At 41.9% G+C, this 23,796-nt stretch overlaps 2 long non-coding RNA genes across 2 annotated transcripts in view; one reads left to right on the top strand and one right to left on the bottom strand.

Moving 5' to 3' along the window:
• Positions 1-11,623, top strand: part of LOC144288733 (uncharacterized) — a 178,264-nt gene extending 166,641 nt beyond the window's left edge. The window contains exon 4 of the long non-coding RNA XR_013356716.1: positions 11,020-11,623. This is a non-coding gene — a long non-coding RNA (uncharacterized LOC144288733). The remainder of the gene's footprint in view (positions 1-11,019) is intronic.
• LOC144288732 (uncharacterized) lies at positions 5,068-21,918 on the bottom strand. The gene is made up of 5 exons (XR_013356715.1): positions 21,816-21,918; positions 21,283-21,578; positions 18,806-18,973; positions 8,708-8,949; positions 5,068-6,581 (listed from the first exon to the last, which is right to left on the bottom strand). It is a non-coding gene; the product is annotated as an uncharacterized LOC144288732 (long non-coding RNA).
• Positions 21,919-23,796: the final 1,878 nt, after the last annotated feature.

Below are 23,796 nucleotides of genomic sequence, written 5' to 3'. Positions count from 1 at the left end.
AAACCTCTTCCGTCTCATTAAGAGATGAATATTCAGTAACTTTTACTTTTTGTATTTAATAATTTAAAGGAAAGTTTATAAGAATAGACTGTTATTTGTTAAACAGCAGTGGTAGAATCTTTTTTTAAATATAGCATTATAGACAGAATGAATAAAAATATCCACTTCAAATCACATACATATTTTTGTTACAAGAAAGTAAAACAGTGTTCGATAACAAGACTTTTAAGCATAAAAATACATTCTATTAGGATGAAATCATGGAGGGTGAGTAGAAAATAAATGAACAATGAAAACTGAGGAAAATAAAGAAATAAAAAATTTCAGGAATTTCTTTCCATATTTTTTTAAAAAAATAGTGAGCTGGGTATCATCTGCTCTGGTTCTTAGATTTTGTGGATACATTTAAAAGAATAATTATGCCTGAGTGGTACAGTCAGTTAAGCATCTGACTCTTATTTCAACTCAGATCATAATCTCAGGGTCCCAGGATCAAGTCTCATGTCGGGCTCTGAGCTCAGCGGGAGTCTGCTTGGGACTCTCTCTCTCCCTCTGCCCCTCCCCTCCACACGCTTCCTCTCTCTAAATAAATAAATAAAGACTTTTTTTTTTTAAAGGATAATGTAACAGTTTTGTTTTTTAATGTCAATACTTAAAACATGCCAGAAGTTATGTCCCCTGTAACTGTTCCAATTTGGGACAAAACCATTCAGATGCCAATCTAACAGTGTGACAAAGGTACACAAGTTTCAAAAATCTTTCAGAGGAGACACAAGCACAAGAGTTTGAGAAGCCCTGTTAAATCCACCGCCCTGCATGCTTTTTAAACAGGAGCTCCTTTTCCTACACAGCCCTTATCTATAATCTTCAGAAGGTACTGCAGGAAGCCACCCTTAACATAGTGGCCCAGGCCTCTGCCTCCTGCCCTGCGGTGGCAGGTATGCGCTTCTCAAGAACATCTGTTCATTCTTTCACTTAATCAATGTTACTTGAGTGGGTACTTGGTTCAAAAACCTGTGCCGGGCCCTCGGGAAATAACCTCTGGAATGACATTCAATGTTAAATATTTGGGAAGGCAGGTCATTTTTCCAAAAATTGAATTCTACTCTTAATTAAAATGGCTTCTTGGTTCTCTTGCCGGGACCCTGAAAAGGGGAACAAAAAGCCAATTTATAAGGAGGTCCATGTCAGAAAATACCTCCTTATTACTTAACTGGTGAGGAAAAAAACCATATGCACAAACTCAAGTAAGACAAGCTACGGGTAATATCAATATTCCAGATCTGTCGCTCAGTGCCCCCGGACTTTGCAAATGCCCTGAAGATTATGTGTATATGGAGTTCTGATCCGGAGATGATTTACCTGCCGCAGTCTGACCAGCTCTGTTGAACAGAGTCGGCTGTATTTTTGGGGGCTTAGAAGATGACATGAATATTGCCCATATTTATCACGGAGAGGAGACACAGAGTTGCAAGCTGCGTTTCTGAGATGGGAGGGCTCAGTCTTGTTTGTGTGCTGTTCTCCGACATACGTGTTAAAGCTTCTTGCAAAGAGATATTTTTACTCTCTGTCATGTACTTAAATCCACCTGCCTTCCTTAACCTACACACACTAATTTGCACACTAGTGCACACTTCAGTGTGCTTCTTGCATGCAACTCTTCCTTTTTTGATTGTTTCAAGAAAAAAAAATCCCTGGGGATGAAAACTCATCATTCCTTCTTGAACAACATGCGAAGCCTAACTCCTCTGGGGGGTAGATTTGTGGGATGCAGTCTGCAATCTAGTTTTTTGCCTCTTCGTGTTTTATTTTGTTTTGTTTTCAGCAGTCAAAGAGCCTGTCCTTTCACAGTGACTACTTAAAGTATCAAAAAGAGATCGGGTCCAGTGGTCTTAGAAGCTGACTCTAGGCATCAGACAACCTGAGGATTTCTGTTTGTTCCCTTTATTTACTCACTCGTGCAACAAATATTTATTGACTATCTATAATATTCAGAGCCCTGGGCAAGCAGTAGGCAGAAGTATCTGTATTCCATAGATTCAAAGCCATGCATTTTTCAACATCTTATTGTCTCTGAATTTGGGCTGTTGCCATGGCAATGCTTTTTTCTCAGTGTCACCCAAAGCAACTCCATGTGCTATGACCAGTGGCCTCTTAGATTTCCTTTTCTTTTTTTTTTTAATTTAAATTCAATTAGCCAATATACAGTACATTATTAGTTTCAGATAGAGTTTTCAATAATTCATCAGTTGTGGGACACCTAGGTGGCTCAGTGGATAAGCATTTGTCTTCGGCTCCTAGAGTCCCAGGATCGAGTCCCATATCGGGCTCCCTGCATGAAGCCTGCTTCTCCCTCTGCCTATGTCTCTGCCTCTGTCTCTCTGTGTCTCTCATGAATAAATAAATAAAATCTTTTAAAAAATAATTCATCAGTTGCATATAATACCCAGTGCTTACCACATCACACAGTTACCCCATCCCCCTACCCACCTCCCCTTCAGCAACCCTCAGTTTGTTTCCCAGAGTTAAGAGTCTCTTATGGTTTGTCTCCCTGTCTAATTTCTTCCCATTTGACTTTCCCTCCCTTTCCCTATGATCCTCTACACTGTTATATTCCATGTATAAGTGAAACCATACAGTAATTGTCTTTCTCCAATTGACTTATTTCACTCAACATAACACTCTACAGTTCCATCCACGTTGATGTAAATGGTAGGTGTTCATCTTTTATGATGACTAATATTCCATCATATATGTATGTATACATGGTACATCTTCTTTATCCATTCATCTGTTGAAGGACATCATGGCTCCTTCCATAGTTTGGCTACTATGGACACTGCTGCTATGAACATTGGGGTGCAGGTGCCCCTTTGGATCACTACATCTGTGTCTTTGGGGTAAACACCCAGTAGTGCAATTGCTGGGTCATAGGGTAGCTCTGTTTTCAACTTCTTGAGGAACCTCCATACTATTTAGGCCTCTTAAATTTGGTAGGTACTACTTGTCCATGTCTTCGCTTTCAGAGAAAGGGGGATATTCAAAATAAGATAAAACTCCAAAATTGTGAGAGTTTCCACCTACCAACCGAAGAAGAAGAAGAAGAAGGAGAAGAAGGAGAACGAGGAGGAGGAGGAGGAGGAGAAGGAGGAGGAGGAGGAGGAGAACAAAAAGTAGTACTAGTAGTAGTCTTGGAGCTTGTGTGATTTGAAGATGATCTGTGTGTTTCATTTACTCACACTCTCCCTGGCCTTAGAAATAGATCATAACTGAGCGTGGATTATCTGTTGTTATCCTGTGGTTCTTAAATTCACAAATGACTTTTTTATTGCCGTAGAGTGAGCATGCGTGTCTCTGTTAGTGCTCTCCACCAGGAAACTTATTTGGAACTTGACTTTTGATCCATTGTTGAAGCCATAATTTGAGGAGATTGTTTCTATAATATTTGGCAGAAATTAGTTAGAAGTATTATTATTTTTTTAGTTAGAATTATTTTTAATGAAGCAAAAAAATGATTTTTGTTACTTTTTTAAGGTTTTATTTATTTATTCATGAGAGACACAGAGAGAGAGGCAGAGACATAGGCAGAGGAGGAAGCAGGCTCCCTGCAGGGAGCCTGATGCAGAACTTGATCCCAGGACCCTGGGATCACACCCTGAGCCCAAGGCAGATGCTCAACTACTGAGCCACCCAGGCATCCCTTTTTCATTTAAGCATTTACGGAGTCTTTGGCAAGGGCATGACACCACAAAGCACTGTTAGGGGACAGAAACAAACGGGGTATCACTTTTGCCTTCCCAGGACTTAGTCTAAAGGAAAAGGCAAATTGGTAAACTATGAATGGTCACATAAGATAGGATGAAATGAGTCCTGTAACCAAGCCCCACGGATGCCTACATGAGACCTGTATCATTCCACAGCATTACATTGACATTTAAACATAACAAAACAGAGGTTGTTCCATTTTCTCTGAAATGCGGCTCCATCAGAAAAGAAGACCCCAGGGGGAGCTCAGGACAATGTCCCAAGGCAACCCTTCCTCGGTTGATACAGAGACAATTCCCTTCCATGGGAGAGGCGAGGTGGGGGGGGTGGTATGAGGGGGTGTGGAGAATGGCAAGGACTGCTTATTTTAGAAACTTCATAGTCAGCCAAATTTTCTGTGCCTCCTAGAACTGCTGTCACTGCTTTCTATCCCATGATAGGTCATCTCAGTGATGAGTTGATGTCCTTCCTCTCATCCCAAGAACCATGTCCCCTTCCTTTTCAGCTCAGGCTCAGCTTCATCCCTTGTTGGGAGTCTCCCTCCCAACACTCTTGATTGCTTTCAGAATCATTCACTTTTGATCTCCTCATACAACACCATCTTCCCCTTCCTTGAACTACAAGCTCCTCCAGGCAGGAACCGAGACGGTGTGGCGCAAAGCAGACCCTACAAATAAATGTGTCTGTATCCAGGTGGAAAGAAAGGAAGTGAAAGAAGGGTAGACAACCTTTCTTCTTGCATATGTGGGTTTATTAACGTGAGGAAAGTTTGGGATGGCCACAAGCAGGAAATGGTACCTTAGACAGAGGAGAAAGTTCCCCTCTGGGCTTCCCGTCCTAAGAGTATCTGGAAACAGTGCATCTCAACCTAATCTTTTGCCCCAGCACATGTGACCATTGATTTTCACACAAATGACAAATGGTTGGGGACCTGGTCAACTTACCTGGAATCCCCAGAGGGTTGACTTTCGAGTCACTTTTCTCTCTGTCCCAGTGCGCAAGTCATTAAAGGTGAAGTTATGGAAAAGATAATATTGAATCCACTCTCACTGATGGGGGGAAAGGCCAGTCACTTGCGAATTTTGCTGTTTTTTTGTTAGTAACGAATTTCTTGAGACAACTGGTTTGTAGACTCCCAGCACCACTGGCAGCCCCCTACACAGCACACTTTCTACTGCTCTTACCTTCCACTCCCTGTCCCCCACCCCAAGCCAGACACAGAAATTAGAACCCAAAGCAGCAGGAGCATCCAAAATGGTATCCAGCTTTCTTCTTTTAACTCATAAAATACCGATAAACCTGTCAACAAAAGGTTCAGATTTATTGATATTACCTGTTTAAAAAGGAGATCACCCATTCTAAATATGTTCATCTTATTGAAAAACAAGACACACAAAACCCTTTATTTCTAATATGCTCAGGTTTAGGCTGCCTGATTTGTACACCATCTGATCCTTTAATAATTCTGGGGAAATGAACTGGCTCATAGCCCTTCACCAGTGATGTGGAGATGCTCACGTTACAGTCTCATTTTCCCACCCTTTCCAGCCACAGGCTCCCTTACCCACATACCACAGAGTGGTGGTCACTAGATACATCAGATTGCCAGAGTTAGCGAGTGAAAGTATACAAGACCTGGCTAACTTCAAGTTTCTTTTTTTTTTATTTTTTATTTTTCTTAACTTCAAGTTTCAATTAAACAACAAATACCTTCTTAGGATGTGTATGCCTTATGCAATTTTGGGACTCACGCATACAAAAAATTATTTGTTGCTTATCTGAAATCTGAATTGACTTGAGCATTTGTATTTTATCTGGCAATCTTATCACCAGACACCATTGCTTGGGATTCACCATGCACCTTTATAGCCACCATTTCTTCTGAGTAAAGGGATTTGAAGTAGTTAAGTACCTGTAATGGTAGCACCTCAAGCATTGGGCAGTTTATCAAAGGAGAAAGATGTGGGGACTTCCTAGCATCTCAGAAATCCCATATGAGCACAGATCCAACTTGCCTGTGACAAAGAAGCCAGCCATAGTAATAAAGGAGAAGAGAGGTGGTGGGCAAGGATCAAAGGAGGGGAAGAGCATCATTCGGTGAGCACAGCAGACACAATGAACCGGGATACCCTGGTATCATACCAGAAGACTCAACTCTTCCTTCCTGAGTCTCCAGGGAAGTAGAGAACATGACCCAGTTCAGTGCTTTGGAAACCATAATATTCAGACAGAAGAACCCAACTGATTTTCAGCTTTCTTCCTTTTGCATCTTGGCTCAGGACTTCGATACAAGTTCTCATAAAGGCTTGGCACGTATCTATAGGTAGGAAATGGTTAGAGATACCTTGATAAGCTCAAAGAAACAGTTAAATCTGAGTGTGGATCATTTAATCATAGTATCTGGAATATATAAACATGGCACATATTATCTCCACCCCCCCCCCTCCCTTTTTGTGGCCTCAAAATTTGATCCAAGTCTGGGAGTTAAAAAGTCCCATTTTGTGTAATCAGGTTCTGGTTGAACATGATTGCTGAATTATTTTAAATTGAAGACACATGTCTGGAGGCTGAGCTGTATGTATTATTTCAGGATGGTGTCCATTAGGTCTTATCCACAGGGGCTATCTTCAACTTTTGCCACATTCAATGCATTCTTTATACATCAGTATTTGCAAAATGGTGAATCATATACAAGGGAAAATTGGAGGGAATATGGTACTCGTTAAAGGGTGATTTTTTGAAATTATCTTGAATGCATTATTCAGACCCGTTTCCAGTCTCCCCCGCTAAGGGTCCCAGTGCTGGTTGGAAATTTTCTGCGGGAGGAAAAAAAAGAATATTTTAAAGACAATAACAACGCATAAATAAACAAAACCATGCAGTTGTGCAAGACCCTTTTGCAAGGCTACATCTTTGGAAACTTTACAACTGAATCAACATTTACTTTAACTCCTTGTCAGCCCCAAACACTTGAAGTATCTTAATTGCAGACCTAAATCGTTGCCGCTGCCATGGGCTTCTCCCTTTGAATATATGTGTCCCTGAACCGAGGGTTTTCAGACTTGACTTCACAAGGGCAGACAGTTGATTTTGTAAATTGTTGCATCATGTCAAGAGCTCCTGAAGGACTGGAGGGTCTCTGGTTCACCGTGAGTTGTTGAGGGGCCAAGGGAAACCCTAAGGCTAAACAGTCCCGTGGCCGACTGCACCAGACATCATTCCCCCCCAGAGATGTCCTCCATGCCAGCAGCTGGGCCATCTGCTGGGTGGTGGTTGGTTTTAGCTGCTTTAGTGAGGTATTTCCGCAGCAGAGGACTCACTCATTCAAAGTGTACAGTCAATGATGAGTACATTTACAGAGTTGCGCAACCATCACCACAACCTAATTTTAGAACAATTCCATCATCCCAGAAGAAACCTTGTGTCCATTTGCAGTAGATCCTTATTCCCACGGCCAGTCTTTAGCAATCAGTAAGCTCCTTTCTGTTTCTACAGATTTGCCTTTTCTGGATATTTCGTAAAAAACGGAACCATCTAAATATGTGTGGGTTTTTGTTTTTTTTGCTCTGGCTTCTCTCACTCAGCATAACTTTTTGAGGCTCATCCATGTTGTAGTATGTATCAGTACTTCATTTTTATTGCCAAAAAAATATTCCATCGTATAGATATACCAGATCTTTGTTCACCCAGTCATCAGTTGGCAGACATTTCTTTGGGTTGCTTCTACTTTCAGGTCACTATGAAAAATGCAACTGTGAATGTCTATGTAAAAAAGGGTATTTTAAAATGAATTTGAGGGATGCCTGGGTGGCTCAGCGGTTGAGCATCTGCCTTCGGCTCAGGTCATGATCCTGGTGTCCAGGATCAAGTCTCACATTGAGCTCCCTGCGGGGAGCCTGCTTCTCCCTCTGCCTAGGTCTCTGCCTCTCTCTCTGTGTGTCTCTCATGAATAATACATAAAATCTTAAAAAAAAAACATAAAATGCATTTGAAACAAATAAAATAAAATGGATTTGAATGATTGTTAGTGTCATCCACAGTAAACTATAAATTGGATTTACTCTATGCTTTTGTTCAAGTGGCCTGTCAGAACATTCCAGAATCAAGTAGGCTCCTGAGTACTTTAAGACATTTTTTTATCAGAGTGAAAACCTTAGTGATTTCAGGACATGAAGTAGTTAAGAAAAAGGGAGGATGTTTAGAAATTTTGGGACTAAAAGCCACCTTTAGGATGGCCTCAGCTCCTTCTGTGCCAGGCATGACCAGGCTTTTGAAGAGCTCAGATCCACAAATACCAGTCGCACAGCCCTTCCTTCTGGCAGCTTCAGCACATGCTGCCTGATTCTGAACGTCCTGCTGCCTTAAATAATGTGGAGGCTACTCAGGGAGAAGTGAAGTTGGAAGTGGCAGGGAGGTGAACAGGTCATAACACGGGAACAGAGTTGTCAGGCTTTGTTTATTTTCATGCCTTCTAAGACTTCAGCAACTGATAGGAGACGCTGGCAATCCTGTCATCGAGGAATGAGCATTGTACACAATGGGGAAGCAGCTATATCGAAAAGTGCCCTTGCACGTTGCTCCCAAATCACCCATGTAGAGCCGTGAAAGACCCATGTCATGCGAAATCCCTTCCCAAGAGTCATCATGAGAGCAAGCATATAAAAAGCCAAATGGTTTCTAGAATGTGGTACTGATCAAAGTCAAGCCCAGCATTCTTGTCCTGGCAAGTCAGTAACCTTCTCTGTGGCCTTGGCCAGGTCACTAACCTCTCCTGGCCCTGGTTTTCTCATTGCAAAGTGAACAAGTTGACATCCTGATTCTTGCCCATGGTTTTTTTTCTATTCAATATACTGTTTCTCTGGCGACTTTGAAAATTTAGACTTTTGGAACCCACATTTAAAAAGCGAAACCAGTATTATCATCCTGTTAGCAATCAACTTACTGATGTCAAGAGACACGATCTGGAACACCAACTGGTGAATAATTAGCATTTGGAACACAATTTTTTTGAATGCCACACAGCGTCCCAGTGGCACTCCAATACTATTTGCAGATAGGAAAATTGTTGTTGATTTTTCAACATATTCTCTTGCAAGTCGTTTAGCTTCTTTTGTGTCAGAGTTGGGAATTAAACCAACATTTTAGGGCTTCCAGACCTTTATTGTATCAATTAATCCGGATTGCCTGGAAGCAAAGAAAATAATCATTCAAAGGCCTGTGTAAAATAATCCACCATTAGAAAAAAAACTCTGACTCACTGGCCCCCAAAAATGCACTTTTCCCTCTTGTTTTTGTTTTTCAGTTTAGGTTCTTATTGGGGTGGTGAGATCCTGCTGGAGAAAGGGGTTGGAGGGGGTTACATTTGACAATAGGTGGTAAGACTCTATTCTCCCAAGAAGAAAGAATGCTCCCCGCTGAGAAGAATGCCAGCCAATCTTTTACCCCTTCTTCCTTGGTTGTCTATGTCCCTCTCTCACCCAGGAAGCAATGTGACATCTGCCCAGCCCCTCAGACACACAGCCAGCTGTAGAAGGTTGACACTGCTTTCATTAGGACTTTCAAGTACATCTCTTAATGGGAGGCAGCAGGCTCTGTCCACCCCTTCATGGCAAGGATCGGCAATGGGGCCTGGAGGGTCTCCCGTCCTTTCAACTCCTCCATACACAGCATTCCAGAGCCCTGGCATTCTGATTATTCTTCAAAGCCAGTGACCAGCCCTGTAGTGAAAGAAATCTGGGGACAGATGGTATGAAATTGAAATCACATCATCACTAGCCTCTCCCAAATGCTGGCCTGTTACTTTGGCGAAGCTCCACAAAGCTCTGTGGCACTCATGCTGATCTGATGGAGGCCTGTGTCTTGAATGTGGATGCCTGAACATCAGGGCTGATAGAGAGGGGGCACATTAAAGAGGAAATTGCATTAATGTCGTGTGGTCCCTCCATGGAAATCAGAACCACATGTGCATTTGAAGAAGTCCACATGCCACCAGACAAATGAAGAGGTCTCTTTCCACTTACAGACCCATCTGTTGTAGAAGAACAATCCCATATCACTGAGAAAGCCATTCTGTGTTGGAAAGGGAGCCCAGTCCTTGAGATAAAGATGACTATAAAGGTTTGTTTTGTTTTTGTTTCCTGACTTTCATCTTTGAATTTAGCTGAAAGGTAAACTCATAAGGCCATCTAAGGCCACATGCACCGCTCCTTGAGGAGATCCCAACCTTCTCGTTTGATTGCTGTGGTTGGAATAGCAAATCATCAGGGGAGTGGGAAAAAGTGAGAGGAAGAGGAAGGGCCCCTGGGGACGCTGGAGATTCACAGAGAAGCCTTCCTGGTGCTGGTCCCACTCCTTGCAATCGCTAAACTTTCATAAATGCCCCCAACAGTGTATGGAAGCTATCAGGATGCTTTGGTTGGTAGCGGCTCCTAGCCTGATGGTATTAGTTTATTTTTATGGTGAAGAAATACACTTCCTCCTCTCTTAAATATTGCAAAAACAGTATGAATATTGTATAAGACTATAAACGTAAAAGATTTTAAAAGGCATATTACATTTCTTCGAGTTCTTACTCAAAAAAGCAAATGTAATTATTAAAGAGATTAATATCTTTTTCTACCCTGTTGTCATCCCAAAAGGAGGGAGAAAAGCAGGGAATTTGAGGTTTGATGGTTTGTATTTAAAAATCCCTGCCTCTCCACCTATTTCTTAGATGATTAAAAAGAGTCTGAATTTTAGCATCCTTATTTATAAAAATCAGCATAGTGACAATAATAATAATTATTATTATGGCAACTTTAATGATTATTATGAAAATGAAATGCTTTCTAAATGGTAAAGTCCTAATTGAAAGTTACTTACTATTATCCCTAAAAGGATAAAAACTCAGTAAATTCACCGAAGCATCTGGAAAAGTTTTGTCTTTCGTACAGGCTTGTCATTAGTGTGAGATGCAGAGAAAAACTCTGAAAATACCAAGATGAGAAGTGAGCTAGTTTGAACAACTTCCTTGTCTGCAGCTCTCCTTCCGATCATGTCTCCAGGACTTCCTCGCTCCTTGAGCATACTTCTGTATGCTTCATAAACGGGACAATATTGCTGTCAAAGCACTCAAAGTCATGTCAGAGAAAATCCTCCCACCATCTTGCATCTCTTCCAACACCCTTTCCTTGGAGATCAGACGCATTTTCCTGGCAAGATGTTCATTATTCAGATGTTGCTTTGCAATTTCCTTCAACTTCTGCTCTCCTGCAGGTTAGTTCGGGATACAGGGAAAACTTTGAAGAATGAGAAATCAGAGTCAATTGTGGACAAACTTCTGGAATAGTACCCGCAAAAATAGGCTTTGACAATATCATCTTCGTCATGGTTGATTGTAAGTGATTCATCACTTTATCACTCCTTTGTTATTGTAAAAAAAAAAAAAATACTGGAGTCCTGAGTTTCTAAATTAATAAAACCCCTCCTCGACGACACACTCTTCCTTTAATAACTTATTCCAGACACAGACCCATTGAATGAACATGCACTGATCATATGCTTAAATGGATCACAGTACAGCATGGAATTATCCATGCCTCTGTAAGTCGGGAGTACGTTGAGGTTTTCTTTGGTTAATTCATGGGGAGAAAGTAGGAAGGATGGGACAGGGGACAAGCAGTTATGATGCTAAACAGAAAAGGGATCTGAGTTTGGACAAAAGGAGCCTGAGATGGCATGCTATTTAAAGGACTCTAGCTTTCTAAGGTTACATGCTGCCAAAAATCCGTATGAAAATTACAGTCTTTGGATCGAATTGGGCATCATATGGATAAAATAATGAGATACTCTTAAAATCTTTCATTTTCATCTGGATATTATAGAGACAAGCAGTTGTTTCTGCAACCCTGCAAGCTAAGCATTTTGAAGCTTTTCTGAAGGGGGCTGGTCAGGGAAACTTTTGAAATTTTGATAAAGATCCCTCTTCTAAGACAAAAACAAATACCAAACTTCGCTCGACAGAGGCCACAGGCATTTCATGAATTGCCTGGATTTCGTATTGCAGTTACCCGAGGCACCTCTGTACCTCCTGAATTTACTCCCTTCTTAGCTACTTTTCACATAAATTATGGACATGATAACAATGGAGGCTCTCCTGACGAAAAAAGCCACGTGTCATAAAGAAGCCTGTGATATTATTTATGTAAGCAACAGTATTGATGATTACTAAGGTCATATGCGATAAATAGTAACTTTTTGTTTCCAAAGCTTTTTCAGCCCCGAATACACAGCAGATGACAAACACATCACCCTTTTGTTACCTTCTAAATATTATCAGTTTAATACAAAATAAATCTATTTTCTGGAAATGATTCCCCAATTCTTTGCTGTCCAGAAATTCTTTACGTCTATCCATCTGTTTATTTAACTGCCAGTCACCACTGTAACAAACTCCTTCAGAGAGAAGAAACAGGTAAAATCAGCTTGGGAGAAAAATCCTAGTTAGAGAAATCCCAGATAAAGAAAAGAGCTAACACATATAGTAACTCCTTTCTGTAGCAAATGATTCTGGACTAAATCTCTTCCATAACAAACAAATTGTCCATCCAAATGAAACCTGAGTTTTATTTTTAAAGTATAGTGTTCTATTATTTTTGAATAATGATAGGAGGTGCAATGTGCCAGCATTTCTTCCCCATTTTATTGAGAATTAAGATATATCAAAACTCTTTTATAACATACATCAAAAGCACATAAAGATCTTTTAAATTTGATGAAAGGTTCTCAAATAAATCAACTTTTTGAAAGACGTTATCTTATTCTGAAGCAAATAGTTGCATAAATTCATACTCTTTCTTATTAACAATTTTTAAAAGTATTTCTTAGAATAAAAAATTGAAAGCCTCTCCCAGCCAATTTAAATGTCGAAAATTAATTTCAAACAACCAAAAATTATATATATAAAAAAAGGCATTCTTTGGTTTTCATTTTCACCAAGCAAATTATGGTGTTGAAAATACCCGGGTCAAGGAATTTCCTCATGCCACAAAGCCTCTTGTGTTATTTACCAAAGAACCAAAAAAGAAAATAATTACATATGGGCAGGTTATATAGGTGAGAATATTGTTTAATTGTTTAAATGGAGTCTCCAAGGTGGCTGCTTTATATAAGAAAAGAGCCTACAAACATAAATTTTATAAGTGGACTGCTCTGCGTTTGTAGAGGGAATGTTTCCCTTTCAGAATTACAGATACATAAAAATCATGCGTCTCCGCTGGTGAAACCAGTAAACGTTCATGTGTTCTGTAAAAACTTAAATGCTAGAGGCCAATACTCACAAAATTTAATGATCTTTCTGCTAATAAAAGCCAACTTCTTAAAAAAAAATAAAGGTAAGGAGAAGAAACAAAACATATACATTCCAAGTGCAGTATTTCCAAATTTCGTAGAAAGGGGTGTGTGAAATCACCTATTTTATGTTTTTAGTTTGTTTATGTTTATTAAAATCAATTATATTCATAGAAATCAATGGATGTGTGAAATAAATACTGATGTGTCTGGGTCATCTTGTCAGGCCTTGCTTTGAAGGTAACCAGCTCTTGTTGAAAAAAAAAAATGACAATCAGGTAAAATAAGAATGAGGCTGGTTTTATAAAGCAAAACAAATAAAGAAAAGAGGTGGGGAGGACAAAACCTCATAACAACCCACTTTCATATATGTTTTGCCATTAAATTCAGGGATTTTATGCCCTGGGTGCATGATGTTTATCATGGACCCCTTACCGATGTGTTGTATGTTAAGTTTCTCTTTCATTATTTGGAACTCAGCATGTCTCTCTTAAAATCAAATATTCCACTGGGTGGGAGGATTCCCTGGCTGGCCCACGTAATTCAGAATAACCCACAATGTAGCTTGCTCTATGTCGAGTAGTGTTCACATGGCTATCAGGTGAAACACTTCCTATAGAAAAACTCATTCTCCATCTCATCACCGGGTATCAGTCCTACTACCATGGGGACCACAGGAGTGGCTGGGAATGAGAGGGAAAAGAGAGCCACGGTGGTTAATCCTGATGACCATGGATGCCTCAGTTCTCTAGGATTATTTAAAAAGATAAAATCGTGACTCTTCTAAGAATATAAAAAGAACTTGTGTCAAAGTTTTTTTTTTTAACTCATTAGTTAATGAGGGGACATAAGATGTTTTGCCATGGGGTCAAAATTCAAGGAATCTCACATATATGGGCAATAAGGCATACTGAGATAAGTGTACATAGAATGGCAAAAGGGTCTATCCATACAGACAGCAATGATCAACTATTCCACTAGACACGAGTAATTTGCACATCTATAGATAAGAGTCATTTTCATTATTGTTAGTTTTCTACAACTTGCAGAATTATAAAAAAGCTGGAAAACAAGGAAAAACAGAGATAAATGCATGGATGCATCAGAAAGGACAGTCAGTAACTTCTCTTTCATCTGCCACAAAGTGTTTCATGATTTTTCCTGACGCTGTGTGTAACAACGGAGTCCTTCCAGGTCAGTCATATCCCTGATACTGTGAATTGGGGGGAAAAAATGCTGAATTCCAGAGAGCAATTCCCCCTCACCGTCTACTAATAAAGTCCATAGCAGGGCTGCCCAATAGAAATATAGTGCAAGCCACAAATGCAGCCGCATATGTCATTTTAAATTTGCTGGTAGCCACTAAAGGGAAGGGCCACCCAACGTCACATTTAAAAAAGAAAAAGAACCAGTTACAATTAACTTTAGTTAAAATATTTACTAAATGTATGCAATCATATCATTTCAACATGTAACATATAAAAGAATTAATAAGGTAATCTGTATTCTTTTTTTTTCCTTGCGATTACAAACTTTCAAAAGCCAGTGTATATTTTACACTTACAGCCCATCTTAATTCCAAGTAGCCACATTTCAAATGCTTTACTAGCCACATGTGGCCAGTGGCGACCAGAGAGGGCGGGTCTGTATAAATAAAAAATTCATGAGCTAGCTAGTTTTGCATTTTTCAAAATAGTAATTAAAACATTTAGGTCTATGTCGGCCCTTTCTGTCTCCATACCATTATTTTTAAGGTAGTCAGGTTCTCTGATTGCCTCATTTTGGAATGAGGCATGATCGATGCCCAGGGAAACTCTAATTTGAAGCGGTTGCCTAGTGTGGCCCTGCGAATTTTCTCATTAGCAGCCTGCACTGTTGTCTTTTCCCGGGGAGACCATACTCACCCCTGTGATGTGAGAGCGAGAGAGCGATGAGCACATGGGGACACAGCGATAACTGTAATAATAAACATAATATTGCTTTGCCTGTCACCTGAGTATGACAGCGCCTGTCAAAAAAATTAACTTTTTTATTTTCATCTCTCCCTTGTGAGGTGAAGAGAGGAGGGACATTTCTCATAATCCCTCTTTCACTGAAGAAAGACAAGACACACTTTGCTCCTGTGCAAGAGTGTAGCTAAGGTGTATCCCCACATCACATCTTGTATATTGTAGAGAGACCTCCACTGGGCACAGACAGATCCCATTCAGAGTTCTCCCTCTCGAAGGCACCTCAGCACCTCATGGGCACCACAGCATCCTTGAGGCGGCTGCAGGACGGTGTCAGGGCCAGGTGGCTGGGAGCAAGAGGGAAATGGAAGGGGGGGGCCTGCTTCTCTGTGGAGCCAGAGCAGGGATGGTGTGGGGAACCTCCCTCTTTAAACCGACATGTTCCAAATCTCTATATTTACTGACTGCTTTTTACTGGGGCTCCCCCCCCCCATGGATTTCTGAGAAAAGAATGAAAGTCCCAGGGTCAGACAACCCACTGGGATCCCTCATAAAAAACTTTATTTCAGATCGTTCTGGAGTAACATTGGAATTCTTCCTTTCCTAGCATAGTCTAGTGTTTTATAGAATCTGAGCCAGGAGACTAAGCCACGGGGCTGTGTGTGTGTGTGTGTGAGAGAGAGAGAGAGAGAGAGAAAGGCAGAGACAGAGTCAGAGACAGAGATAGAGCAAAGGAGAGACTGAGAGAGAGAGAAAAGCCAAAGGCGACTGTCCTGAAACCCCAGACTTTTTCCCCTTCCCCATTTTCTTAGGATCCAAGGAACTAAAATCAGTGCCCAGTGGCCTATGGATTGCCTTTCAATCCCTCCCCCTCGGCCCATACCCTTTCTTGAACTTTCAGAAGAGCATGCAAGTCCTTCTGCCCCCCAACCGTCCAGTGAAGCATTTGGACTCTGGTGGCTGCCATTTGCAATCGTCACCTCCCACCCACGAGAGTGGCACCTTTGCCACCCGGGTGACAGTCATCCCATTCAACCACCAGTGTCCGTCTGTATTTAACATTAGCTGCTTAATAGTAACCTATTGAAGCTCTAGCCCTATAATGTTGGAGTAAGGAGGGGCATCGTTCAGAAGGGACGACATGTGCTGAATTCAAGAAGGGGGCTATTGCCTTCCTACTATAAACAGAAATGATTATAAAACCAGAACCCAGAAAGGTCTCCTCACCCTTCATTCTGGCGTGAGGGGGTTTCGTTTCTCTGCAAGGCCTTCTTTGAGTGCTGGCTTCTCCAGGTTTTCGCCGCATTCCAGGGAGGGAGATAGAAACCAAAGCAAACAAAGTGCCCCCAAAGGACCCTCTCCTCCCTCCAGAAAGCTTCTATTTTTAATTCTCTGCAGCTTTTAAAACAGTTGAATAGGGAGGTTTCAACAGTCTGTGGTGGAAGAGAATTCCTGCTTTCTCTAAGGACGCCCACTTTAGATAATCCCAGCTGGCCATGGGACCCAAGGGCCCGGGCTGGGCCAACGGGTTTTCTTGGCAGTTCCTTTTCAGCACACTCTGTCATCACAAAGTAACTTGTAACAACTGTGTTTTCGTCTCCACAAAGAAGTAGAAAGTGTGTTTGGAGCTGCTTGCTAACTGCATGCAAAGCCTATCTACTTTCCCCTGAGCTCTGATGCTACAAACACCTTTCACCAGTCTAGTGCCTGGTACTTCATGTGGGCACTTGACTTTCAACTGAGGATCCATAGGCTCTTTGTGGGATTTCTCATCTGCCCCACATCTACGCCGCAAGGTGTGTGGCAAAAGGCAAGCCCATCTTTGCCACGTGGGGAAACATGGCAGACACATGGGACATGGCAAGTGGTTTCCCCCAAGCATGGACAGAGGGATGTTAGCAGCAAAAGTTAACATTCCTTGCGAGGCTCTGTCTGGTTCAGGGCCTCAGGGCCACGCATTACAGGGTGCCATCCACTAGGATCCGATGAGCACTGTTGTCCAGCCGCTGGGATACCCAGTCAGCAGACGTTTCTTGCACCCCGATTCCCAACACTCTGTGCTATGGCCACACTGGTCCGAGGTGGGAGCAGCACTGGGCAGCCCTGAGCATAGGGACCAGGGGAAGAGCAGAATTTCTTGGGCTGTCCTTCTGTTAGCCCAGGCTGCCTCGCTTCAGCTGTCTCTATCTGCAGGGCCCCCTTTCAAAAAGACATATTTAAGGCAATTGGCCATAGAAAGTACTAGACCCAAATAACCTCTCGGGGTTCCTAAGGACAGGCCTTGCAGGGTGGAAGGAAGCGCCAAATTAGCTGCGGGTGTGAAGGTGATGAGAAGGGCTTCAGCCGAGTGGAGAGTTAGACAGCCCGGATTTCAAAGTTCTCTCTGCCTCCTAATGTTACAGCCATTAAACCAAGAATTTAAATCCTCTGCCAAAATGCTCTTTCCTAATACAGATTTCTTACTTGGCAAAATACTGCTTATAAATGTCTCCTCCTCTTCCCTCCAGCTTTCAGAGCTCAACTAAAGCCCATTTTATATTAAATAAGGAACAAAGCAGTAGAGACCGAGAGAACTAATGTGCCTGGCCCATCCCCTGCCCGTTGTTTCATCTCAGCTCTGAATCCAGTGAAGCCCTATTAGTAATTCAGCCATGAACTTGCTGCATAAACTGGGGGAGATCTGGAGCATATGTTTTCAATTCATTTACACTTGACTCCTCAAAACAGGCTGCCTTTTTTAAAAGAGCTATTTGATGTTTAAGGAATTATTTCCACCTTTTAAAATAAACCTTCCAGAGTCTTTCTCCGTCCACAACGGGAAGCTGAAAGGATGCTAAAAGAATAGGGACTCAAGCACAGTAAGGTTCAGGGACGGTTCAAGACTCAGAGCCATGAATTTAGAGAGGGTTCAAAAGTTGGCAAAGTGAACCCTCTCATCCCTGCCCACAAATAATAAATAACAATCACAACAAGGAAGAGGAGAAAGGGGAAAGCCACTGGAAAGCCATAAGTTATCCTGTCTTCAGCCTTACAGCTCTCTCCAATAAAGCAGGAGTTCTTCAGAGGACTTCAGTTGTGCTGCCTGCAGGGAGCTGCGCCTGTGTCTTCTGTCGTAAATTACCTTGCCCGGGATAAGCTTTCCTCCAGGTCCAACAGACAAGCAGCTCTGCAAGACCCATCACCCAGCTCGGGGCTTCTTAAATTATCCTTCATCTGGTTGTGACATCTGAAAAGCTAGAGGGAGAACGATCACCCCCAATCTGACCTTCCCATACCGCTAGGGCTTTCTTTCTTATAAAGGACTCCACCGCAAGAAATAGACACAGCAGCATCCTATTTGCAAACAGAAATAGAGCTTTCCATCCACACGATGTTTTCAAACTTGTCCACGCTAAACTAAGGATTTTTTTTTTTTCTTTTTCATTGAGCTGTGACCCTCGGTCCTTTTCCCAACTGACATAGCCATCCCGACGCTTCAAATCATGAAGCAAGGAAGTGAGGCAGGGCTGGAGGGAGATTTCAGTTTCCCTTCATTTGCACTTTGCAGTCAACAACCTGGCTGCAGCTTCCCAGCTGTATTCAGATGACTGTGCGCAGACAGCCATGTGCCCACAAACATGTGAGGACCTAGACTTTTTGAGTAAATGGCAGCAGCGCCTTGAAATGTGATCAAGCCTTGGGAACAGGTACCAGGCCAAGAGAAATAACTCTTATCCATAAACAGTTCCATAGTAAATCAGAAAGCCTTTTCTTCCATATGTCACCTGACATGTTTAATTTGTCTGCTTTGACAGGACTGTGGCAAGCAGAGCTGACCGTTGGTGAAATTAGAACGGGCCTTTGTGAAAAAGGGCAGGCCATCAGGCGTGGAAGGGCACGGTGAAGGGTGGGCATCTTAGAAAAGCTAGTGGGCTCGCCCCGTGTGATGGAGCCTGAAAGAAGGGAACAAAGATTTCAGGCATTACAGATTTGAAACACATTCAGCCAATGGGCAGACACAGTAACGGTCCTATCATTCAAGAAATTACTTTTTTCTCTCCCGTGCTTCTGCCTAAAATTCTACCTTTATCATAAAAGCTAGGAGATAACATAGATCCATTCATTTTCATTTCAGCTTTTTACCTCTGGAACACAAGATTTACACCAGAGACGCGAAAATGTACTCTTCCCAATGTCTGCACCTCTTGAACAAGGGGGAGCCAGTGGATTTGTTAGTATCAGGTTAGCTAACATTGGATCTGGTCATACAATTTGTTGTGAAAGGACAACAAAAGGAAGAGCTCTTTATCTGGAGAAGGAACACACCTTGAACTGGCCAACAAAATGGCCTGTGAATACCTACACTTTATTTATTTAGGAAGAAGGGATCCTGGGGACCAGCTATGAAGCCAGACGCTCCCTTCCCTAAACTAGCCAGGACACCCTCATCGCCATGGTATCAAAGAAGACATTATCTTCATTTCTGAATCTCTGTGGAAAGCAGACCTTTTAATCCTTCCCTGCGAAGTAGGAATCAGCTTTGCAGATGAGTAAATAGAGACCTGGACAGAGATCAAGTCATTACCCCAAAGCAACCTAGTGCCAAGAACTGCATTCAACTTGCCATCGGTGATATACATATATCTTAACTCTTTATTTTTGCCCATTTCCTCCTTTCTATTTTAATATCAGGGAAGTATGATCCACATCCATAAAAGTGCATAAATAGTCAGTTCCACAATCCAGCATCTGGATCAAGAAACAGATCATTTCTGACTCCCAAGCCTCCCTGGTGCCCTCCTTCATTACTTGCCCCCGTCAACAATTATACTCCATTTCCCGGTTCGTACCAGGGGTGCAGGGTGGGGGATACCATATTTGGTTATGAGCACGTGCTTTGGAAGCAGCCCGCCTGGGCTGGAATCCTGCCATAGCTTTGACAAGTTGCTTCACTTCTCTGTCTCAGTTTTCTCAACTTTAAAATGGGGTTGTTCACAGAACCGCCTCACAAGGTCATGGTGAAGATTAAATGCTATAGTACCTCTAAAGAGCTGAGATCAAGGTAAATAGAAAAGCTCGGGGCAAACTTTGAGGATGTACCAGCTACTATTATTGCTGGAACATTTGCTCCCCCCTCTCAGAGACTGTCCATGGGAGACTGAGAATATCCGATATCAGGACAAGGGAGAGGAAGACAGATTCCAAGCAAGCATGTGCTGAATGTCAACAGAAGAAATAAACCCATCTCTAGGTTGGGGAGAGGATTAGAGCCGAACAGGGTGAGGACGAGCTAAACTAGACAGCTTTCCAGTTGCCCAGATTCAAGTTGTCTGAGTAAAACTATTATTTGAAACAATATGCTGTGTATCTGTGCAAATGCACACACCAAAGAGAAACAGGTACACATGTTGTTTTAGATCATCCATGAGCTTTCTGTGACTCTCACAGTCTAGATTTCAATGGATACTTTTAAATTTCCCGCAGCAGAAAGAAATGGGCATGGCATTTCAACCCAATTCACAGTGTAATTCCTGACATAACTTTTTAAGTGAAATAGATTCAGGCATTTTTCCATGGCACATTTTTTCTTTTTCTTTTTCTTTTTTTTTTTTTTTTTCGCCACTTGCAATTATTTTTACCCATTAAAGTTAGAACTTCTCAAACTTCTCTGCAGTGTAAATCAAAAGTAAATAGATTGTTTGAAGCATAGGTTCTGAGAAACCAGAAGCCTCAGGAAAACAAAAACACAAGATTGAGAACTTGCCATGCAAATTTCCTTTCTTTCTTTTTTTTTTTTTCCCAGCCCAAAGGGAGGCATTTACTGCAACATCTACAGATTTAATGAAATACTTAACCAAGTTATCAAAGTTAAAAAAGAAAAGATAGAGAATGGTACAAACATATGTCAAGTAATACTAAAAATGACAAGCATATAATAGCAATTTGAATGAGTTGACTACAATAAAGCATTAGCACAGTTTAGGTTTCCAACAAATGTGACAAAGATTGAGGCCTGATACATTGATTTGTGCAGTGAAGACCAAGTTCAGGAAAACTCAAAATAAATTAGGAAAGAATCATGCCTGATTCCTCTCCATCCCTGATCCACCCCTGCATCCTCACCCTCCCTCTCTTGCCTCTGGTTTTCCTTTTCATATTTGATTGTGAGATAAGCAGACCAGAGATAACTACTAAACTCTAACACTGTGCACTTTCCAGTTCTGATAGATCTTTTCAAGATCTTACAGACAATGTTACTTACAGAGCTTTTCAACAGCGTGGCCATGTGGCCGGCCAGGCCCTCTGTCGAAAAGGAACAGAACGCTTCCTTGTGGGTGGCTGACTGGAGCTGGAACAGTACATGATGTTCAAGATAAGAAAACGGAAGTTCCGAGCACTGAGCTTGTGTGGTTTAACCAAATGAGGTAAAAGAAGAAATGGAAGGACAGTGAGAAGCTGCCTTATATGCAGCTTCATGTCAGAGCCGGTGCGGGGATTTGGAGTCGGGCAGCAGCTCTCCCAGTCAGGGTGGGATGGCCTCATCCCTGCTCCTTTGCGCTGCAAAGATAAAAATATGAGATGAAGCAGCTTTGTTACCTTTTAGGGATATTGTAAATACCAAAGAGATCATTGTAAAGTGAGTTTTAATGCCCTTGAACTTGCTTGGGAAGATAAAGTAAATTGAATTTATAAATTCTAGTCCAGCTGCTGAAGACTGTGTCCACCCATTTCCAAAACCGGGGATTACTGGTTGATCCCTTAGATTCCTCCAAAGCTTTCAGCAATTGCACTCACTCTGAGCAGGATGCTGGCCACCATTACGGCCACTGCAATTGGCCTCCAGACTTTGACCCGAGCTGACCCAAAGGTGGACCGCATGACCAACTTGCCATCCAGAAGAAGCCCATATTACCACCACCTTCTTCTGAACCTTGGGTTCCTCATCTGTAAAATGAGGATGATAAATAAGATTATTGGTTCCTGCTGCATGGGGGTATTTCTGCTCCACCTGCTGTAACCTACAGGCAAGCAGGGTAATAGACCTGGCCATAGCTAGCTCTGTGACCCTTAGCAGGTCGCTTCACTCTCTGGCTGTCCATGTCCTCATCTGTAAAACAGGAAGAAGGTGAATTCAATGGCATATGAGTCTTGTTTTAACTTGGCTTCTCTCATTTTGACACATTTTTTGGTCTCTCTCTTGTTCGTGGACTTCTGACAGGAGCTAGTGATGCCCCTGGCTTCATCCTCAGCTCTTCTCCATGGATACAACTTAGATTCTCCCCTTATAGGTCAAGAGGCTCACATCAACTCAGGTCCCACCAGTCTGGCTAGAGCTCACCTCGGCCTGATCATCCCTCATCAGGGGAAGGGGAGGTGGGGGTATGAACTGACCCCCATCAGGAAGCCATTGCTAAATAAACAAAATTGGCTTCTTTCTCCTCAGCCCCTAGACTCTCCTCCTTGACTCACCCCTTATGCTATCTTCTGGGATGGTGCTTTTTGTTTTTTTCAGGTATTCTTCTCAGTAAAACATTTTTTAGCACAAACACCAATACAGATTAGATTTATACAGTATATATATCTAATGCCCTGCTGCTACGTTTTGTGCATTCTGAAAACACAAAAGCAGTTCCCAAGAGTCCAAGAGCAGGTCCCCCGGCCTGAATGAGCCCCTGTTCTCAGCACAAGAGCATCACCCAAAGTCAGGTCAGCTCTGGGCAAGTGATCTGTGTCATCAAGCAGGGCCCATGCTCAGTAGGGTCCCTTGCTTGGTTAAATCAGGTATGTCACCAACTTGAAATTCTTAAAATTTTCATCCTTAAACTCATGAGGTCCAATGGGGCAAAGGGGCATGCATGTGAACAGAGGAGATATGCACAACATAGGTGTCCCTCATCCCTTGCTCCCCTATTCACATATAGCTTTGGCAATGCCTCTCGGGCACAGCATTCTGGCGGCCCCAGCATGTGTTGGAGTTTAACGAGACTCAAACTGAGTACAAGGTAAGCGTGTTATGGAAGCCATCTGCTTCCAGAGTGTGATAGAATGTGCACGTTTCAAGACGTGAAATAAAAACAATTGAGTTAGTTTTGTGAAGTGTTTCCACTGTTCTGGTAAGAATTAAATTCATATGCATGTACGCAGTACGAAAAACAAATTGCATAATTTCAGTGATTTTGCAGACAAGTTAAGTGCTCTTCCATCCCCATTTAAAATTGGCACTCCACGATATAAAGATGAATGGTATAATTCATGCTAATAATTTAAAATTTTAATTTTTGTTTACTTAAAATGACCATCCGACAGCAAATAAAAAAGACCATGGCAAGTTAAGAAAAGACCGTGACAAGTTAAGAAAAGAAACTTTTTTCTATTTTGTGCCTCTAATGCCCTTTCTTTTGTGCTCTTTGAACAAGAAGACTCACCATCTTAAGCTGCAACCAACTTTGCCTCCAGTCCCCTGCCCCATGTCCAAATGTCCAACCTATCTCCATCTAGGATGAGTTCACCCTACTTCCCTCTCTCACTGGAAGAAGGAGAAGATTCTGCTTCCGTTTTACCCCAGGAAGAGATCTGTCTTTCCAAGACCATGGTTAATACATTCAGTTGTTTCATGCTTCATATTTCATTCATTCAACAAATATTTGTGTGTTTATACAGTTAAAATAATGACCTGTCAAGTATCTGCCCAAGAGAGTAAGTACTTCATCCACCCTGTTTCTGACACAGCAGAGAATTTCTGCTGAAACGGAAAGATCTCAGTTCAGAAGAATAC

This window comes from Canis aureus, chromosome 18 (assembly GCF_053574225.1).
Source record: "Canis aureus isolate CA01 chromosome 18, VMU_Caureus_v.1.0, whole genome shotgun sequence".
NCBI classification, from domain to species: domain Eukaryota; kingdom Metazoa; phylum Chordata; class Mammalia; order Carnivora; family Canidae; genus Canis; species Canis aureus.
The sequence above is the reverse complement of the archived record's forward strand: the minus strand, read 5'-3'. Positions and strand labels throughout refer to the sequence as shown.